This window comes from Colobus angolensis, unplaced genomic scaffold (assembly GCF_000951035.1).
Source record: "Colobus angolensis palliatus isolate OR3802 unplaced genomic scaffold, Cang.pa_1.0 Scaffold48, whole genome shotgun sequence".
Lineage (NCBI taxonomy): Eukaryota > Metazoa > Chordata > Mammalia > Primates > Cercopithecidae > Colobus > Colobus angolensis.
Window position 1 is genome coordinate 241,142 of NW_012118265.1, and position 7,607 is coordinate 248,748.

General features: G+C 36.3%; 1 long non-coding RNA gene across 1 annotated transcript; it reads left to right on the forward strand.

Moving 5' to 3' along the window:
* The first annotated feature begins 2,364 nt into the window (after positions 1-2,364).
* LOC105523871 lies at positions 2,365-5,629 on the forward strand. Its single transcript, XR_001003656.1, has 2 exons — positions 2,365-2,579; positions 4,015-5,629. It is a non-coding gene; the product is annotated as an uncharacterized LOC105523871 (long non-coding RNA).
* The last annotated feature ends 1,978 nt before the right edge of the window (positions 5,630-7,607 follow it).

Consider the following 7,607-nt stretch of genomic DNA (forward strand, 5'->3'; position numbering starts at 1 on the left):
ATTGAGGAAAAATGCTTTTTACTATAGAAAATACTGGAGCTTCAGATATTTATCCCAAATACATACCTAAACATTAAAATTACTCATTGCTGTGAATGACTAAGAAACAAAAAAAGCAGCAACCTTGCTTGGCAGGTGTCATATTAAGCCTCAAGGTAAAGAACACTTTTGAAATCTTCCGACTGCTGCCGTCTCACTCACGCTATCAGTTAACAAAACAGAGGTGGGGAGGTGGGGGAGGGCAAGCTCAGATTTAGCAGTTACAACTAATTCTTCCAAGATACACGTTTCTGTTTCTGTAAGATTTTCTTTAAGACATAGTCATCAGATTTGTTCCACCTCATAGTGTTGAGGACTAACCTTCCTTAAGCAATATTACAATTATTCTTAGAAATGTGTCAGCAGACTTGACATAACAGAGGAAAACAAAGTGGATCATTAGTTTTGTGTTAATAACTAACTTTATACCTTTAAGCCTGGAGCACAGTCCCTTGATTTATCATAAATAACCCGGAAACCTTTCATAATTTTCCTAGGCTATACATTCCTGGATCCCACTCCAAAACACTCTGATTTGATTTATCTGGGTTCCAGCTAGTATATCAGGGTTTAAAAGGTACCCAGGTGATACTTATCCAGTATTGAGAACTACTGTTTTAAGATCAGAGTTAAGAACTACAGAAATAAAGCAAGAACATTGTGTCCAGAATTGGTGGGTTCTTCGTCTCGCTGACTTCAAGAATGGAATGAAGCCGTGGACCCTCTAGGTGAGTGTTACAGTTCTTAAAGATGGTGTGTCTGGAGTTTGTTCCTTCAGATGTTCATATGTGTCCAGAGTTTCTTCCTTCTGGTGGGTTGGTGGTCTCGCTGGCTTCAGGAGTGAAGCTGCAGGCCTTAGCAGTGAATGTTATAGCTCATAAAGGCAGCACAGAGCCAGAGTGAGGAACAGCAAGATTTATTGTGAAGACTGAAAGAACAAAGCTTCCACAGCACATAGGGGACTCTAGCAAGTTGCCACCGCCAGCTCAGGCAGCCTACTTTTATTCCCTTATCTGGCCCCACCCACATCCTGCTGATTGGTCCATTTTCCTGAGAGCTGATTGGTCCATTTTGACAGAGTGCTGATTGGTGCGTTTACAATCCCTGAGCACGTAGTCACCTCTCAACATGAATGATTTAGTTAAAAGAAAACAATTAGAGTTTAACACCCCAAGAACTGTGTTACAAACTTAAGTACTGTCCACAACCTGAAAAACTGGTATTTTTGTATAGTAAATTATGGAGCCACATAGCCAAGGTATATCTTGTAGTAAATACTTGATAATAATTCCTATATATTTAAGTACATATTTATTGAATCAATCAACCTGTCAAGTATCATCACACAGTATTTTGTTCTTCAGTCATCTCAGGATGATTGAAAAGATACTAATGAAAACACATGGATTTTTTTGACATATTTTGATTCATTTAATGTTTCAGTTTTTTTTTTTTTTTGAGATGGAGTCTCACTCTGTCCTCAGGCTAGAGTGCAGTGGTATAACCTCAGCTCACTGCAACCTCCACCTCCCAGGTTCAAGTGATTCTCCTGCCTCAGTCTGCCGAGTAGCTGGGACTACAGGTGCATGCCACCAAGCCCAGAGCTAATTTTTTTATTTTTATTTTTAGTAGAGACAGGGTTTCACCATGTTGGCCAGGATGGTCTTGATCTCTTGACCTCGTGATCCACCCGCCTTGCCCTCCCAAGGTGCTGGGATTACAGAATAGTCTGAATTAAAAAAAAAAAAAATCTATAGCCCAAACAACGTGTTAATATTTGTTACCATTTTTAAGTGTGCAAGGTATCGAAGTGAGGTAAGAAATCAGTAGGACTTATTTTCTGAGCAACAATCATGACCCTATTGATCAAAGCAGAATACAATAAAGAAACAAGCGGAAACTAGCAGATGGCGTCAGCAGCAACCTCCGGTTGCCTTCACTGATTAAAGACCACCAGCGCTATTTTTAAACGTGACTGTTCAAAAATGCCATAACAACGATTCAGAAGTTATATGGTTTCAGGAATTTCCCCACCTGTTTCCTATAGAATTCTGAAAACCAGCCCCTTAATTAGCATACAATTAATAATAAGGATAAATATAGCTGGCCAGCAATCTACCCGGACTGCCCCTCTGGACTGCTCTGTTTGGATACACTGCCGCTGCTGCTGCCGCTGCTGCTGCTGCTGCTGCTCTGGTCTGTTCTGACTATGGAGCAGCCACTTTGCTGTACACCGCTACTCCGGGCAACTCTGCCTATGAGGAAGCACTGCTCTGTGGGACAGTGATACAGCTGCACACCGCTACTCCCGGGAACTCTGCCTTTGGGCCAGCCCTACTCTGTCTACGGAGCAGCTATTTTGCTGTAAACTGTTGCTCTGATAAACTTCTTTCTTTCACAGCTGGCTGGCGCTTGAATTCTTTCCTGAGTGAAGCCAAGAATCCTCCCAGGCTGAACTCCAATTTCGGATAAGCCTGCATCAGCTGGATAATTTGACAATGAATTTTTTAATAATATTTTTCATTTCTTCTTGATCCATTGTAAGTCTAAGATTTCTATAGTGTTATAACAGAGGCAGAAATAAATAGAAAACTGTTGAGTACTAAAAAATGAGTCGTATTCCTGGATAGAAATCTTTACAGGAAATTATTTATTTGTTTGTTTGTTTGTTTGTTTGGGATGTGGTGTCTAACTCTAAATTTTACTTGAATCTTAATATCAAATAGTGCATATGTCCCCTAAGGGAAAAACATTCTCAAACAATAGTAAGAAAATAGTTTGGTTATAAGTCTTAGTTCTCCTTTGATCCATGAGTTTGATTTGCCTTTATTCGTTGGCTACATGTAATATGGGCTACTCCCTAATCTTCCTCAGATAATTACGGGTACTTTCCTAGGTAACTGTGCACCTGAAAAGGAGAGCTAGTTATAATTTTCATGCACTGGTTCCAACAAAACACTATTCATGAGCATCCGGGCCAAAACTTTTAACAATATTAAGGGCTTATGAGGGTTAGGTGGTAAACAGAATTCAAAGTAAATTAATCTCACAGTCAGTTCCGTGTGGCCCAATCCCCACTCTGTGGATATCTTCATATTTTCTTTATTCTTGGTTTGAATCACTATCACAGTGTATTGCAGAATTCTCGTACTGGCTTCCTGATACATAGAGTAAAGGCTGATATAGTACCAAGTAAAAGTAAAAGCCACTGAGCCTCCCTTTTCCTGTCACAGCAATAAGTGAAATATTGCAATATATGCATAAGGGTATTGACGTGCTTGTTGTTACCATTATATATGATATGTATTAAAATATTTCTATTTTTTTCTCTTCTCTTGTATGCAGGAGATAATAGTGAGGGTTACGTATGTGGCTCGCCTATATTTTATACAATCTCAAAAGAGAACCGTAACAGAAGTAGAGGAAAATAGATGCCACTCAGAGATATCAGACACAAAGAACAGTGACATCATTTTTATGTTTAGCATTTGGACATGAGACTTTGGGTTCTCTCCCATTGAGAGGGAAAAGCCCATTTAAGATCACATGTAGAAAAGAATTATGTTCAGGGAGGCCATTTTATAAATCGCATATTTTTAAAAAGAAAGTATGGTGTGGGAATTTAGGTAGCTATTGTTTCTTATGTGAGTACATTTCTTTCTTTGCTTTTCAACAGGCTTGCACCCCTTGGACCACTAAAGTGAGTTATATGCAGTAACAGATTCTTTGTCCTTGAAATTTCAGTATTATCAGTGATGACCAGGGTAAAAGATTGAGATTTAAATAAGATTTGAGTTATCTAATAGGAAGAAACTAAGTAGAAAAGCCACATGTTACTATTGAGGAGGTAACAGGAGACCCTGTATCCTTGTCTTTAAAAACATGCTTTTGCTTGAATTTCGTGAGATACCCCAATATCCTTCCAATAAAAATCTCACATCTCATTTCTCTTATTTTTATTACTTCTCTTTTCAGTTTCTCAGTCATTTTCTGTTTCTTGCAACCGAAGACCCCTAAGTTACCCAGAAATCAGATTTAAAAATACAGACTCAGAGGAATGTAAATATTTTGAATTAAATGGAGCGAAAAGTGCTGAGACTCCTACCCATGTTCAGAGATATAAAAGCGGTGGTCAATGACAAAGAAACTTTAAATAACCACAAGCAGTGACCGGCTGGAACCTGGGCCTCCTGAAGATGAAGTCCAGAGAATAGGTGGCTGTTGCCATAGATCCGCTTAAATAGGATGAGGAATGGTAGGCCCACCAAGTAGAACAGCTACATCTGACAGGCCTAGTAATGAAATTGGAGACAGGAAAGCCAGGCCCTATGGGCTTCAAAGCACAGGATGAAATTCAGAATCCTTGTCTGAGTGTACCGAACAGTCCCTTATTACTTGTAGCTATGCTGCTGAGCACACAGAAAACTAATTCCAGAGATGCATTTTGCACTTTGCTGAATTATAATATTAGCAGAATTCACAAACCTCATGTATGTGAAAGCTAAGACATTGATTAAGAAAGAGTGGATTAGGTATAAAGTCATAATAACACTCTGGCATCCAATTTCCAGAATTTAAAATGATCTCTCTACCTAAATAACTGTGGGGTTCTAAATAAGTTACTCGAATTATATGTCTTACTTTTCATGGGGAATACGAACAACATTGTTAGTAGAATTATTTCATGAATAGCTATATTTTAAAAAATAAATTAGATAACCCACACCAAACACTTAACACAGTGCCTAGTACAAAGATAGTATTTGGATGTTAGCTAGTAATTCAAGTAAAATCTTTAATAATTTTGAAATACATAAATAGAAGTTGCATTAAGTGTATTTATCAAATGATTACTCTGCTACACAATCTTCATGTTCAAAGAAATTTAATGCATATTTCTTACAATCAGAAATCTTCCAATTATTCTGGGAAGGCCTGAATAAAACTTATACAAGTTTAAATGATAACATAGGAGAACTAGAAGGTCAATGTGGTGAGACAAGAACTCAGTCACAAGGTTTTTATAAGATGAAGTGTTCAATGAATGCTCTTGGTAAAAGGTGTTACACTTTTCTGAAATACCTTCTTTCATTAAATGACTATTTGATCTACTGTATTTGAAGAGTTACACTCATTTCTACATGTCTTATTTTTGCTTATGTTCTTATAGCAAGGATCAGTCAGACCTAAATATTTGTTTCAGAACTGCACACTTTGGATTTTGACATTTATTGTTTTTTTATTTCTTAAGCCAGAAAGTGAATCTTTGAAATCTGGAAGACAATAATCCAAGTGGAAAATGCTTCAAAAGCTCTTTGTAGTTGGCGATAAGGCTTTATTAACGACAATTGTTCTCACATGATGGATGTACTTGCCATAATACCTATGGGCTTATACTGTGACTATTAGTATTTCCTTGAACAATTCCCTAAGTGACTATATATAATTTAATACACCTAGCCTCCCAAAACACATTGTCTTGTGGATTTGTCAGTAGTGAATCTTAATGAGAAAAGTGTCCTCCTTAAATTGAGTGTAAATTACTTTTAAAAAAAAATCTAACTACAGATGAAACTTACTTTTAAAAATATAATCTTGCAATTCATTTATTAAAATTTTGTTAATTGAATCATGTTTTCCATTGATTTGCACTATTATATTAGAGATGTGTTCTTATGGTAAGAAATTTGACCAAAAATGAATAAATATCACAACTTAGAAATGCAGAGTATTTTGGGTTACATATTCAAAAAGAAAGTATTTTGCTGAAATAATATGTAAAAATGTATTTGTCAAGTTTTCTGCATTCCTGTATATGAATTAGAAAAATAATACCTTAATCACATAGCTATTATCAGGAAACATTAAGTAAGACTTTAAATGTTATAAATTTCACAGTACTCTGCAATATTTTTATCATCATCCCCTTTACAAACAATGTGGCTATATCTGTAGTTTGCCTTGCTTGCTATACAAATGCTCAGATGACCATCTGTACAAAATGGTGCTCAGAATCATTTACATTTCTCTTTCTCTTCTAAGTTATTTCATTACCTGTTTAGCAATAATTTCACATAAAGACAATAACATCTATTTTGCTTAACTTTTCTATTGATATCTAGTTTCCAACAACATTTTAGCTTTCTATTTACTTTTAAAATGTTGTTTGCAACATAGCAAGTGAGTTCCTCTTTCAGTAAAGATTGAGGACAGAGAATTTGGGTCATCTGGCCTAGAGTGTTTAATAGTTTAAAAAGTATCAGTCTGGTTTCAAAGTGGAAAAAGTAACATAAAGATGTTGAGCTGACCCCTTCTCACTTTATTTATATGGATCATCTCATGATTCTAATTCAAACGTAATAGCAGAAGTTGGATTCTCTTCATGCTACAATCATGTAAGAGATGTTGCTAAAATGTACATTTGTCATATTCCTTTAAATACACCCACAAAGGATTTATTCTTTCTCTTCATGCTACAATCATGTAAGAGATGTTGCTAAAAGGTACATTTGTCATATTCCTTTAAATACACCCACAAAGGATTTATTCTTTCCATTCTGTCTTCTCCATTCCACTACTACCATAACTTGAGTCAGGTGGACTTTTCTCTCCCTGGACCATATATCCCAATAATTTAATATAACTACACATAACACCAATCATTTCACACGAGATGTTGATCTAATCTTCTACTTACCTCACTAACCTTATATTCTTGAAAACAACTCTAATCATATTACTACAAAAATATCAATAGCTCATTACTTAAGCAATAAAATTCAAACTCTTAAATCTACAAGTGAAGGTCTACTGTCATTGACCCTTGCTTTTCATCCAGACCCCAATTCTTCCTGACACTCCCATGAAACTGGAGTACTTACTCTTACTTGTCAGTACCATTCCAGCACTCCTACCTCCATTTGTGTGCTTGTGTTAGTCCCGGGTATGCTGCCGCCTTCTTCCCACACTGATGATCACAGCCAAATAGAAGGTCATTCATTGATTTTTTTTACTATCAAAACATTTAATTATTCACTTAAGATAATGGCCTCCACTTCATCCAAGCTGCTGCAAATTATAGGATTTCACTTTCCATTCTATGTATCCCCTAAATCTATCAAAATAAAAACAAATAATTTAATGTTCATTTGCTTGATTTATTTCTGTCTTAAATTATTTGGAGTACTAGTAAAAGAACGAGATTAGATTCAGACAATCTCTAAGGCTCCTAAAGTTCAAAAATTCTATTCCAGGCACTCAGAATGTCATGACAAAATGTGAATATTTCTGTTGATTAAAGTGGTATATTAAAGCTTGTGTTTGACTAAAAGTGAACCGCTGGATGAATTTTCACAATGTAAACACACCCAAGTAACCAGCACCCAAAGAGACAGAATGTCAGCAGCACCCCACAAAAGACCTCTAGTAACCCCTTCCAGTAGGTAACTGCTATCTTGACTTGTAAAAACACAAATTAACTGGAAAGTTTTGGAACATCAAGGACATGGAATTTCTCTCACAGTTTGTACTGTTTGGTGTCTGGCTTGTTGTCGTTGTTTTTTAACATT